The following is a 14,442-nucleotide window of genomic DNA, read 5'->3' on the forward strand; positions in this document are numbered from 1 at the left end:
CCGTGGTAGAAGCTGGTTCATAGGAATAAAGAGGATGAAACCTGCAGCAAGATGAGAGGGTTAAAGACATTCATAGCGTTATCCAGCCATGCGTATTTCTGATGTGAAAGTGAGCTCACAACACCCCACAGGAGCAGATGGAGGTGGACAAATCACATATATGGGGGGGAGAAATCTTCTCCCATCACTAACAGTCAGCAGGAGGAGTGAAATCCAAGAGGAGTTGCAGGATTTCCCGGGTAAGGCACTAATTGTGGATTGCTTTCTTCCAGTGATGCTCTTCATTTGCAGGCTAATCCTCCCAGAGCCATAAATAAAGCCACAGGGGACAACTAAGTCAGGTTCCTTACAGCAGAAGCTCCAAATTGCTCATGCTAGCAACTTCTATTAGTTTAGTCTTAAAGCATGATGTTCCAGAAGGCTTGGAGCGCGGGTAGCACCTCGAAAGGGGGGAAAGAGAAGCTAAATTTACCTTTCTGTCTTTATTCACTATCTCAGCTCTTTCATTTTTAGCATCACTGGTTGATGCAGTATCGGCCCCTCTGGCTGCAAGGTGATATGAAATCCCCACCCCAAAACATTGCCCTTCAGAAGCAGCCTCTCCGTTGCACCAGAGGGACCCATCATCATCCTCACACACAGAACCTGCACTCTCCTGCCAGGAATATAACCCCCCTTCCTATTTTGTCTTGCACAAAATAGGTGTTGATGGTCCCCAACCAACATCTGATTAGTTCCTGCTCATCCTAATTGTCACACGGGGATGTTTTAGAGGGGGTTTGGGACCACCTTCACATTGCTGTCATGCCAGACGTGGCAAACTTGGGCACAACTGCAAAATTAAGACTGTTTCAAACTTTCCCACTTTAGGTAATTTATCACACGTGCTCTCCATTGGGTTATAAAAGCAGCAAATTGTCTGAGTGAGCAGGAATCCACAGAGCTGCCATTGCCCAGAGCGATGCAGGAGTCTCCAGCTCAGCACAGAAAAGATGGGCATAGGATCGCAGAGCAAGAGCTCTGAGCGGTGGATCAGGCAGGATAAAACCCACAACTGTGGTAAGAATATCCCCAAGTGTGCTCTCACCAGACTCACAGAGCGGTTTGGGTCCCTTGGTGCTGGGATGGGATGTGGACAGGGACAGTGTGGGGACCCCGAAACCACACAGTGATGTGCCAGGAGCCAATGTGCCCAGTGCTGTCAGCAGAAGCCAAATCCAGCAGTTTCTTACCTCCAACACACAGCAGGGTTCCCAGTGCTGATCCCAGTCCCAGGTGCTGCTGTCTCCATCCAGCAGCTTGGTGAGGCTCCCGGAGCAGTGGTCCCATCCCTTCCACCACTGTCCTGCAGGACCCCGCTTCCCAAGGCTCCTGTCTTCCAGCACCAGGCACATATGGGACAGCTTAGTGGCAGGCTGAGCTTTTAAAGTCAAATCTCTCTGCTTTTGTTACTTTATTTTGTTCTATTTCATGTCATCAATTCAAACATTTAGCACACGTTTTGTGCTCCTTATTAATGGGAGTATGGTTTTATAAGGGATTATATTATAATGCATATTTATGACACAAGCGTGGATCAAGAATCCTGATATTTAAAAGATGCAATTATCTTTAAAAAGTTTGGCTTTGTTTTCATTCTAATGAATCCAATGTTTTAAGGCAAGCTAATTGGCTTGCCACTCATTTAGCTCTGTTGCCTGCTCATTACAACCCCTGTGTTTCCTTATAAGCAAATTTAAAAGCAGTCTCCTACTCCAGCTTTAAGTATCGGGCCTCGGAGGAATTCATGGGGTTTTTTTGTACCACACAATAAAAATAATGCTTCCTAAACACTAGTGGCATCCTCGTTAGATGAAACATCCTTTTTGTTTTGATGGGAAAAATCCTGGATGCCAGATGAAAATCAAAAAGCGGGAGAGAAAAGCAGAGAAAGTCTTTTGGAGAAGCTGCTGCCACCGAAGATAAAGCGTAAGAAGTTCTAGTCTGAACACGGGCTCTAATTAATTGTGTGAATCCAGCCAGAAACTGGACTGTTCCTGAGATAAATGTCACTGTATGGGGTGAGTGGGGATACACAGAGCTGGGCTTTGAGCAGCCCCAACCCATGGGCAAGGGCAGCTCTGCCAGTCCAAGCCAAGCCACTGCTTTGGCTTTTTGATCAGTGCAGATTTGATTATTTAAGAGCTGGTTGGTTTTTTTCCCATTGAGTAATTATGTTCTGCTGAATTAGATTTCATTAAACAATGCAGCCCTGATGGCAGAAACAAATACATTATTCATTTCAAGAGCTGCTTGCTATTTCAGTTAATTTGCACTATCAATGGAGAGGTTTGTGGTGGAAAACCAAACATGGACGGATGGAGGCTTGGCCTGGAGACCTCTGTGGTGGGAGCAATAGATGCTGGAGCTCTACAGATGGGTGACACTGAGACTTCTGAGTGCCACAGTCATCGGATGCGCCTGGGGGATCATAGTGTGCTCCTTGGAGGTGTTGCTGATGTTAGAGCTAGCTCAGCTGACTGATCCTCTCTGGTCCAAGTTGACTGATGGGTTGCACGGCCATCCTGTTGTTCTTTCTGGAAGCAGAGGAGCACAAATCATTGCTGCTATTTGCTTGGGCAAATGATTTTGCCATCATTTGAAGCCTTTAAATCAGGATTGGGTGTCTCCACCAACACTCCCCACCCGAGCACCAGCTCAAGGGGAGGAAGGTGCAGGTGAGAGCTTTCTTTATGTTGCAGGTTGGATGGGAGGTGCAAGAGGAATCCTGAGAGCAAATCATTATCCTCTGTGATTCCCGTCAGCGATTGCAAAGCTGCTCACAACCCCAACTAGGTGCCAGGAACCCCAGGTCCCACCAGAGCCAGGATGCTCAGGGAGGTGTTGGCATGGACAAGTAGCCCCAAGGCAGGCTGTGGGCAAGAATAAATCAGGAATGCAGGTAGGAACAGCCTCAGGCACAGCCCTCTGCCTTCAGTGTGCGCCAAGAGGGTTTCACTGAGCTAAATTAAAGGTCATCAGCTTTAACTAAAGTCCAACTCTACTTTAGCCCATCCAAAGGGCAAGCTGTTGGGGATACAAGACTCATCCCAAAAAGTCTTGGACACTAACAGATGCTGAATGATCCCCAGCAGCCCCCCCATCACCTCTTTCATACAAGTATTTACACCTTTAGGGCTGGCATCATCAGCAGAGGATAAATGGAGCTCGCTGGAGAGCCCATCTGACCAAGGGCTGAAGGTGCTTCCAGGAGGGAAACATCTCTTGGGGTGAGTGAGGAGCCACATCCCTGTCTCCCATGGATGGGAAGGGATGGCTGTGTTTAGCAGAACACCCCAAACCTGTTAATTACTACAGCCCATGTGCGAGATGCATGTGCCTACTTGCTTGCGCTTGGCTCAGCATCGCACCGAATCAAGCCAACGTGCCTTGGTGCAATTAAAGAGAGGCAGAAAAGGCAGCGGGGGTTTGCTGCTGGTGATGGTGGTGCCTGAGCTGCCCCAGCCCCTGCGAGGATGGGGGTTTCCCAACCTTTTTCCTGAGCAAGGCTTTAAATCCAGGCACGGGCATCCCACTCCCATCACACACCATCAGAGACATCCAGCCTCTCTGCCCCACGTATGGACATCAGCATTCCTGGTAAGACCACTCTTAAAAAGCCCTCAATCAAGACCCTTACATGACACGTTAATTTGATTTTCCAGAAGGTTACAAGGAAATGTTTTCAATCACGGAGTCGATTCAGATTGTAATAAAATATTACATAAATATTTACATCAGCCCTGGCTTTACTTTAAAAGGAGGGATTTTTTCCCTCTTGCAAACGCTGCCAAAGTAGTTAGCTGGCAAAGCAGTGCAAAAACAAGGCCTGGGAGTCACTTTTTCCCTTCGCAGATCCATCACGGAGCCATCAGAAGGTTTATTTTTCCCATGTCTCCCCCAAATGCCATCATTTCCCTTCCTAAAAGATTCCATGTGTATCCCGGTCGCCCAGGTAAGGCAGCGACATCAGCTCTTTATACAAATGAGACGAGGGAGGGGAGAGAAAAGGGGAGGAAAAACGTCTTCAAAGCTGCAGCACATTAAAAGGAATTTATTAGATGTGTTGTGTGGGCAGGGTGCCAGCCAAGTTTAATATGGATCTATATACAAAGAAACTGTCTAGTTACACAGAATGAATATTTAATCATGCATGGATCAAGCAATTTCACAGAAGTAATTAAAAGCAGGCTTTGTTTATTGCTAAAAATGAGAGCTACCCTATTGACCTGGTGCTGGGCTTCTTGTGCCATCTTGAACATGTTACCTGCTGATATTATGTTATTAAATGGGGATTTAGGCTAATTTTTTTCCCCTTTGCAGATAAGAGCTCTTAAGCTATCTTGTCTGTTTGTGCACAGAGGAGGGGGGGAAAGAGCCCCACAGTGGAAAAAACAAGGCTGCATGAATCAGAAGGGTTAGGAAAACACTCGTACCCATATCGGGAATGCAGAAATGGATGAATTAATTCAATAATCAATGGATTAATTTGGTCCCAGGGGAGCAGCCTTGGGGGAGCACCCCAAGGGATGAGTTTGGTGCTGCTGGGTGGGTGCCCGGGGTCACGGCTTGGGATTAAATCCAGGGCAGAGCCAGGCAGAAGGAGGCTCAACTGGGACATCTATCAGAGAGAGATGGTGGAAAAACATTTAGGCTGGAATTAGGGGGTTATATCCCAGCCTTTTCCCGCACCGTGGGGAACTGGGGCTGTTGCTGCTGTCTCTTACGGCTTGTTGGATGTTAAACACCACTTCCACATGCTGATGGCTCTGAGTATCGAGCACTCACTGTGGATTAGCTTTGAAGCAAACTGACAACCAGGGATTCACTGTGTGGCCTTAAACACACTTGTGTTGCCAGGAATGGATGCTCCCAGACCTGCCTGTCTCCAAAACCCAGGTCACTGAGACCCTGAGGCCAGCAAGAGCAGCCAAAATCCTGCTCCAATTTTGCTGAGCACGCGTGGACACGTGGCAGGACCAGGGGGGTTCCTCACACAAGTGAAGGTCGCTTTTGCTTGTACCATTTAAACCAGTGTGTTGGCATCCCCCAAAGCAGATCCCTCAGACCAGAGGAAATGGCTGTCAGGTAATCCTGGTGCAAGCAAATATGACTTACCTGGAAGAAACCCTTCAGAAGTGGCCAGATCCAGCCTGGGTGGTGCCTGTGATCCCTGGGGGAGGAGGTCCCAAGAATGAATAGGCCATGGCTGAAAATCCTGGCTGGTATAGAAAGCCTGCCCTCTCCTTCTCCAGCATCTCAGCCTTGCAGGTACGAGTGCTGCTGGAAAAGGCTGGGGGCATCAGTCCTATGGCTTTGGGGTACAGAATAGGGACCCCACAGGCTCCTGCAGAGAGAAATAACATCAAAATTTGTGTGTTAAGCACCCCAAACTCTTAGGTAAAACCGATAGCTATAGACAAAATGCCTGCTAAAGCAAAACCGCTTCAACAAGCTTTAATAAAAATATCCCTTGGAATAAGAACTTACAATCCCAGCCTGGTTTGTGTTGGAAAGGACCTTAAAGCTCATCCAGTTCCAATCCCCTGCCACGGGCGGGGACACCTTCCACTAGATCAGGTTGCTCCAAGCCCCTGTGTCCAACCTGGCCTTGAACACTGCCAGGGATGGGGCAGCCACAGCTTCTCTGGGCACCCTGTGCCAGCGCCTCAGCACCCTCACAGGGAAGAGCTTCTGCCTCAGAGCTCATCTCAATCTCCCCTCTGGCAGGTTAAAGCCATTCCCCCTTGTCCTGTCCCTACAGGCCCTTGTCCAAAGCCCCTCTCCAGGTTTCCTGGAGCCCCTTTAGGCACTGGAGCTGCTGTAAGGGCCTTCTTTTTAAGAGCGCGAGAAAAATGGGAAGCCCAGGGTGCAAAGAGCCGGAAAAACAAATGCAAGAGGTTGGGTAAATCCAAGCAGCAAGGAAACACACCCAAATGGAGAAGCCTTAAAAGCCAATGATCTATCAGAGCACTGGCACCAGACACAAGGAGCTTCCAGGATCCCGCATCCTGATGCACCTCTCCCTGCTCCGCACAGCCATCTCCCCTCCAAGAGCCGCTTGTGAGCTATTAGCAGATGAGGATATTACTGTTTTACCCTGACTTTGCATAACTATAAATGACAGAGCAAATTGCCACTCGGTGAGAACACAGGCCTGATGTATTTAAGCTGACAGCGTCTCTTTACATGATGATTATTTATAGTGCATTAGCACTGGGGTGGCTTCGCCAGGCGCAACCCAGGGCCGGCAGCTCCCGATCCGCAGAGCGGCTCCTTAGAACAATAAACCACCACTGCTGCTTCCCTGAGTCCCAGCGAGGTCATGGAACAAAGTAAAAGCCAGAGGTGATGACATTTATAAGCACTAAGATCTTAAAGACAGAAAAAACACTACTGCGGATGAAGGCTTTGAATCAAACTTTAATAAAAAGATGGAATTCTGGCCAGGAGCTGCTCGGCTGGAACATGAAGAACATTCACGCCCTTTGCTAGCTCCACTTTTGCTATGGGATGCTTAAAGACACATGTGCATACATACAGATACATATATGTGTGTATGTGCATGTATATATGCACACACATGAAGGAGGACTATGCGCATGTATATAGATAGACGCAGAGACACAAGAAGGGAGAGGTTTACTCTCTCTTCAACCAGTATTGACCTCAACATTAACCATTAACATTAACACATCCACCTGACCCAATGCTTTCCCAATAAACCTGTCACATTGACTGTCACATTGACTGCTTAGCAGTGCTGTCAAACACAACAGTGATGCTGAACCTCACCAGGGGCTCTGTGTCACCATTCTGGTCCTCTCCATAGCTGATGGAAGGAGAAGCTGACGGTGGTTCCTTCTCCCTGGGGCAGAGGGATGATCCTGCACGAGGACCCATCCAGGGCTGACCTGCAGGTAGTTATCTTGTCTATCCCACGTGTTAACATCCCCTGATCTGCGTGTATGAAAGGGAACTCGAATCACAGTGTATAATTAAGATGTGAGCTCTGATGTGTCGGCAGGAAGGTGAGGGGAAACACGGCCTCTCAAGGTCAAAAAACAAACCCCGCCAGCAGCGTTATCTCCAGCGTTGCACAGCTGATTGCATCATCTGCATATGAAATGAAATACAATTAATATTTGTCATGCACAGACTGTTGCTGAGCTCCCCTCGCCCTCCCTCCCTCATTAATCTCCCAGTAACATCCCGAAAGTTGCATGTGGCAATGAAATACCAAGAACCCTCTCTGGTGATGTGAATTGGAGATAAATCTCTTCTCTTGTCAGCGAGCCTAAAGGCAGGAGCTGGAACTCCCCCCGAGCCAGCGACCTCGCCTGCAACTCTTTGCTTAATTAGGAGAAAACCCTATTTTTCACTGAATTGGGTGGCTAATGTATATCATTACAACCTGCCAAGGAAGCGGCTTTGCCCTTCTCCTCCGTGCCAAGATGACAGCTGAGCGTTCTATTTACCTAGAAAGTATCCCTCAGCCCTATGTTAAAGAGGATGAGAGACAAATTACACCTTCATGTTAATGGTTGATGATTCTCCTACTGCACGTCTGGAGGCCTCTTATGTCTTCCTTCTCCAAGACATAAACCAATGATTTGTCCCAGGTATATTTTTCATCAAGCCCATAAAAACTTCCAGTTGATGTTAATGGAGGAAGAGTTTATCTCCAATGGGTCCCAGACAGGCTTATGGCAAGAATATGCCAAGTACCCATTAAACAATAAGACATAACAGGGCATGTGTTAGAGCGCAATAAGGATACGCCGAGGTGAGTTAGAGTGATTACACTGCTGATTGGAAAAGCTCTTTTAAAGGAGCTTTATGCTGAAGATGGGTTTGGGGAGGGGGCTGATCGTGCACGAGTCCACACACGAGTTCCCCAAACCCAGCTCTGCAAACACCAAAGCTCTTACACACAGTGTGTCTCCTGCAAAGACATCTCCAGCCCAGCTCCTCTGGGAAGGGGGAAACTGCACCCCAAATATCCATAAACCCACAGACACACACTTAAAACACACAAAACCCCCTGCAAGTGCTGAGCACGTGAGAAATGCCTGTCTGGGAACGGGTTCAAGCCCCAAAACCTCAATATTCCACCATGACCAAATGCCCATGTGGCTTTCTGCACACAGCATCCCCCCTCCACTTCCACCTCCCTGGGCACCCACTGCTGCACCTTCTCTCAAAACAAAAATCCATATTAAAACCAGACCCCAAAATTGCAAAGACCTCGCAGGCAACTGGCAGGGATGGAGCTACCCAGGATCTGCAGCCTCACACCCCCCAGAACTCAGAGCCCATGTTGGTGTTTGCTGCATCTTGCCCACATCTGGAGCCACAAGCTGAGTTTTACTCTGGTTCCTTTAAAGCTGGGCCCAGCTCTGAAGTTGCAGCTCAGGTCCTGGCTCTCGCATAGCCCCGTTCCACTACGTCTTTCCCCTTTACTTCTTATAACTTTTATTAGCCCAGCAATAACAGTCGAAGCTTGGAAAGCACCACGGTGCTCACCATGACACAGACCTCAGAGGAGACCACACTTTCTCAGAGCTTACTTTTGAGTGCAGCTTACGGCTGGGAGAACAGAGCCCAGCCTTTCTCCAGGTCCTTTGCTGACTTCTCACTAAACCAGTGCAACCCCATTTGCCACCCTGTTTGTACCAATGCCTTCTTTATGCTGCTCTCCTGCATTTACAGCCCAAACTGGTGTGATTCCAGTGTGCAAACTGGGGGCTTTGCTGCTGATGTTTAACCAGCACTTTGTTTGCCTCCGGTTATGACCAAACCTCATGCTGGTGCATCCCTTTTGGTGCCGTTTTTGGGCAGCATGCGAAAACAGGGCTGTTTGCGTGTAGAAGATGATTTCCATGCTGGATATTCAAGGACAAATTTGCACCCAGCTGTGCTCCAAGCTGGTTTTAAACCCTCACAGGGATGGGGTACAGACAGGTCCTGCTGCAATGCAGAAGGTGAGCAAGCTCACACACCTCTCCATGCAGCCCTCCCCGAGCCTTTCCCCACACTCCCATGGTTAATAAACCACCCCACACAGCCGTCCTCCCCCAACGCCCAGTTGCTGTTGCACTGAGCCACTTAAAACCAGCACAATGCACTTCAGAGGCTTGACAGAGGCAGGAATGAAGGACTTCCCGTGGCAGCCTGGAGAGTGCATCTCTCTCATCCTATCTGAAGTGGCTCAGAGATGCTGCAAGTAAAAGTCTCTCATGAGAAATGAGCACCAGATTTTTGAAGGACTCTGCATTAAGGACAAATCAGCCCCAAAAGGCTCCCCTGATCCATGCATCCCATGGTCCATCTTCCAGCAGACCCCAAAGAGGCACCCGACCACCCCACACAGATGTGCTCCCCATCGACACAGCCCTTTCAAGCTGCCCAGCTCCAGGAAAATCACCAAAATAGGATGAAGTGAAAGGAAAATATGCAAGATCAGGGGAATTAGTGCAGAGATAAACCAAAGGGAGACCAGGGAATGGTTCATGCTTGGGGATAAGTGCTATAATCGGGAAGGAAATTGAAAAGGAATTCCTTGGAATACAGCATGCCGCTAATGGGTTCCCTCTGCACCGCCGGAGCAGAGCCTCTCCCCATCTGGATCCAATGCCAATGTTATCCCAGCCCGGGTGTGTGTCAGAGACAGCCAATGCGCCGGAGCGCTTTGTCTGAGCGTGAGAAGTGAACTGCACCAGCACAAATCCCATTGGGAATTAAGGAAACTGCTGGCTCCCTCCAGGTTTAGCTGGATGGGATGGATGTGCACATCAGCGTGGGTCAGCGGCAGGACACCAGCAGCTTCCAGGCACTTCCATGCACACACTGCATGCTGGGGTCCAGGCTAAAGCAGCACCCAAAGGCGATGTCTGCAGCAGGACCCAAAGGTGATGCCTGCAGCAGGAGAGGTGCTGCAGCACCCTGGGTGCTGGAATCACCCCAAAACTGCAGCAGGGTGCGATGCATCCTCCCCGCAGTGCCCAGGCGGGCAGGGATGGGCACACCACTGCTTTGACATTCCCAATCCAAAGCCATGCCTTCTGCCAGAGGTAGAGCCTTGGCATCTGCACAAGAGCAGCGTTTCTAGCAGTGCAATGGCCCTTTTCCAGCATGCCATTATTTCTATTTTATAACGTTGCACAGCGGCCAGCGAATGGATCCGCGGAGTCTCTTTGGCACCAGGGAGGTTAACATTTTCCTCTTGGCACTTGTGCATTGATAGCTGTTAAGTGCAGGCTGCTCCTAGGCCAGGGATATGCCTTTCAATAATCTCTCCCTTTACCATTTCAAAGCCTCAACAATAAGTATTACTTCCTGGCAATTCCCGTTAGCAGCCCGGTACGTGCTCTGCCTGTGAGACAATACTCTCCGAGCAGGAGAAGGCTCTTTGCTGGAGCCTTGTTGCAGTTGCTGCTTTTGTGGTAAAGGAAGAATTGGGCTGCTATTATATTTTCATCTCTTTGTCATGTGTTGCTATTGGAAAGCTACTCCCTAGGCTCGCTGGACACCACATGAGCTGGTTAATGTTAATAAAAGATTAAATTAACTACGGGATCAGCGAGGCTTTCAAGAAACACAGAACGTTATATTAATCCCAGACATGCAGATTATTGCACTTATTACTGGATTTAAATATGGAATTGAAACGCGAGAAGGAGAAGGACTGTGCAATATCTGAACTATCCAAGCGTGCCCATTACCCGGGGAGGAAATAAATCCCCTCGGCCCCTCAAGTCCTTGTCACTGGAAGCGCTGCACAAGCAGAGCCCTTTGTCTGCCATTAGGCATCGATCCAGCCCTTAATGAGGTCAACAGGAGGCTATCCGTGGGCTTCAGCAGCCCTTGGAGCTGCTCCTTTCCTGACAAATCCAACATGAAGAAGCCTGAGACAAGCACAGCTTCGTCAGCGGGGCCATAAAGCCCATACTGGGAGTAGAGAAACTGCCACCACCAGCTCACCTCCTTGTAGATGGCTAAGCTGGGAGGAAAAGCATCCTTCCTCCCTTCGTCTGGGGCTGGTGGTCGTGGCAGTGTTGAGCATCACGGAGGGCATCACCACGGAGGGCATCACCACGGAGGGCATCACCACGGAGGGCATCACCACGGAGGGCATCACCACGGAGGGCATCACCACAGCAGCTCTGCAGGAGGAATGGAGCTGGGGTGAACCAGAGGAGCCGGTGTAAGTGTTTCTAGTTACAAGCTCAGTCCCACATTAGGAGCCAAATCTTGATGCTGAAAAACTCCTAGTGCAAACCCAGCACGATGCAGCCCTGAGTTAAATAACCCCCCTACAAGCCGCAGTCTTGCAGGGTTGTTCCTTATGTTTCATGGCTTGGAGCCCTGGCTGTTTTCCTCATTTTTCCCTGTATTTCTCCTAATGAGTCTTATTTCATCCTCCGGGCTCACCAAAGGCTCAGCCAGTGAAGCACCTCCAAGCACTTGACCCCACACTTGGCTTCTGGGGGCAGAATATCCCATGAAAGGGTCAGAGAAAACATTACCCAAATATCCATATTCACCCACATTTATGGTGTCCTGCCTTCCCTTCCTCATGGACCATGGAAGTCAGACAGCAGCCAAAAGCATCACCGTATTTGGGGGTTTTCTCCCTATTTTAGCTACATCTGGTGCATAAAAGATACCAAAAATCTTAGTAAGATACCAACATCATCTCCTGCTGCAGATGCACAGAATGGAGGAAAGAGCATTCAAGGGTGGATTTTTTTGGGGTGCGAAAGAAGCCCGATGGAGTCAATAGGATGAAAATGCTGAACATGCAGAGGGAGGAGCAGAGGCCTGAGTTGGTCAGACACATCTCACACTGATTTAAGCACCGGAGGTGAACGATCGTCTCTTCATGGCGCTGGATCAGGGCACAATTCCCCCACAAGGATAAAATGAATGCTGCGAGCTGCAAATGAGCGGGGACTTGGCGGCGGCCCAGAAGATGGCTTTCTGTCCTCTGCCTGCGATGGGTTACACCCGCCATCACCAACCACCACCCGAACTCCTGTGCCACACTGACATCTTATGGAAAAAGCATTTGTTACAGCCGCAGGAACTGGGTTGGTGCTTCAAGGGCAGGTTTGCAGCACAAAAGCCTGAATTTTGTTGCCCGCCTTGTCCTAACAAGCTGTTTGTTTCCTCTGGTCTAGGATGTACAAAAATCAATGACATTTCTCTGCAGTTAGAGCAATGGAATCATGGAATGGTTTGGGCTGGAAGGGACCTTAAAGCTCATCCAGCTCCAACCCCCTGCCACGGGCAGGGACACCTTCCACTAGAGCAGGTTGCTCCAAGCCCCTGTGTCCAACCTGGCCTTGAACACTGCCAGGGATGGGGCAGCCACAGCTTCTCTGGGCACCCTGTGCCAGCGCCTCAGCACCCTCACAGGGAAGACCATGGCCCAGCCTAGACGTCTGGAGGCTGCAAACCTGACACGTAACCTCCAGCTTCACTTGTTCCTGACGATTTTACATTAAAAAACAGCCTCACAGTTCACTGACCTCTGCAGCAAGATACAAAATGAGTTTGCTAGAAGTTAATGAAGGAAGCAAGAGGGAATCTTGGCTTACCAGGCACAAGATAACAACGTGCACATGGATCTTCAGTGCAGTAACTGCTGGCCAACAGCTACTTTGTCCTTTAGCGCATGAAGAACAGAATGAGTGCAAGCAGCACCACCAGGAAGAGCCAAGCATCACCTCCGCCAGTTTGCTCATCACGTCTTATAACTGCGTGATTTTTGCAGGGGAGCAGGAATAACTCCCCTGAGAGTTATTGGGAAGCTTATCTGAACCTCTTCGATTGCTTTATGATGACCTCCCATGAGCAAGCAAGAATAATTCACAGAATTCAGCAAAACTGCTTGAAATAATCATCATAGAGAGCAGCCATCCAGCCCATGGATCAAATAAGGCTGTATCACCCTCGAGGGAGCCCTGCCATAACCACTTATCCAGCCCTCACCGCTGCCAGCCGCAAGCTCCACAAATGTGATGGGTTTTACCTCCAAGCCCTGCATGGAGCAGGGATCCTCCTGCCTGCAGGCAGCAAACCCGGAGGGCAGAGATGAAGGTGCCTGAGGGTGATGGAGATGAGAACTGGACAGGTCCTGAAATGATCTTCCCCCTCCTTTAAAGCACTGGTGTTTCAGACCAGTTTGTTCTTCCTCAGCTCCAGCAGGACACTGGTGGTGACAGCAGAAGCTTTGCTAAAATCCTTGGGCAACTCCAACATCACCTTTTCCTCTCTGTTTCTTAACAAACGCCTGCTGGGAAGTAATCCTCCCTGTCCCCTGCTGTGGCCACGAGCAACCCATCAGGAGTCTCCTTTAGATAAGGTTGCTGCCACTTCATTAGCTAATATTTGCACAGCAGCAGGAAGATGTGGAGAGCTTCCCCAGCGCTGAGCATCGCTATGGTGTGCTGTGGAGAAACCCTCTCAGGAGCACCCCTCCAGCATCCCTCCCTGGGGACACGAGGGTTGGTGTTAATGTCCTGGCCAGGTCAGGTTTGGGATGCAACAGGACGAGCAGCCCCTTCTCCCTGTTTGCTTCCTGGTACAAGGAGCTGGGTCATCAACACCAACATCTGCCCCACCGAGGCCAGGACAGGGCAGCTTCCCAAATCGTGCCCTTCCAGCAGCAGGTCGCAGGCACCTGCCTGTAGGTGATTAGCAGGAACCATCACCCTTATTCCATGCATTTCAGCCAGATGCTGATGACTTCAGGTCACAACCCTTTGCTAATGAGAGGCTATTGTGTGCCTGACCGATGCCCCTAGGCAATTAGCCCCTCACCATGCTTGTTATTTCTATACCGAGCAGATACTGAGTGAGTTCTCTTACTTGGGGCAGGATTTCCTCCCTGTAAGTAAAGAAGTGCACCCGTATTTACCCACAGTGCTCCTGAGCGCCGTATGCCACATGAGCTCATGAGGCAGAGCCTTGAAGAAGAGGATACCTGGGCTCACTTCCCTGAAACCCATGGGAGATGTTTCTGGAGGGCTTTGGACAAGGGCGTGTAGGGACAGGCCAAGGGGAATGGCTTTAACTTGCCAGAGGGGAGATTGAGATGAGCTCTGAGGCAGAAGCTCTTCCCTGTGAGGGTGCTGAGGCGCTGGCACAGGGTGCCCAGAGAAGCTGTGGCTGCCCCATCCCTGGCAGTGTTCAAGGCCAGGTTGAACACAGGGGCTTGGAGCAACCTGCTCTAGTGGAAGGTGTCCCTGCCCGTGGCAGGGGGTTGGAACTGGGTGAGTTTTAAGGTCCCTTCCAACACAAACCGGGCTGGGATTCTATGATTAGGTGCTTTGCCAGCATCTCTAACCTTCAGCTAAAACCCTGCAACATCTATTTATAAGACCTAGGGAGTGTAAA

At 49.6% G+C, this 14,442-nt stretch overlaps 1 long non-coding RNA gene across 1 annotated transcript; it reads right to left on the reverse strand.

The window, feature by feature from the left end:
- Nucleotides 1-6,442: 6,442 nt before the first annotated feature.
- On the reverse strand, nucleotides 6,443-11,183 carry LOC115612968. The gene is made up of 2 exons (XR_003993214.1): nucleotides 11,023-11,183; nucleotides 6,443-7,155 (listed from the first exon to the last, which is right to left on the reverse strand). It is a non-coding gene; the product is annotated as an uncharacterized LOC115612968 (long non-coding RNA).
- Nucleotides 11,184-14,442: the final 3,259 nt, after the last annotated feature.

This window comes from Strigops habroptila, chromosome 9 (genome assembly GCF_004027225.2).
Source record: "Strigops habroptila isolate Jane chromosome 9, bStrHab1.2.pri, whole genome shotgun sequence".
Lineage (NCBI taxonomy): Eukaryota > Metazoa > Chordata > Aves > Psittaciformes > Psittacidae > Strigops > Strigops habroptila.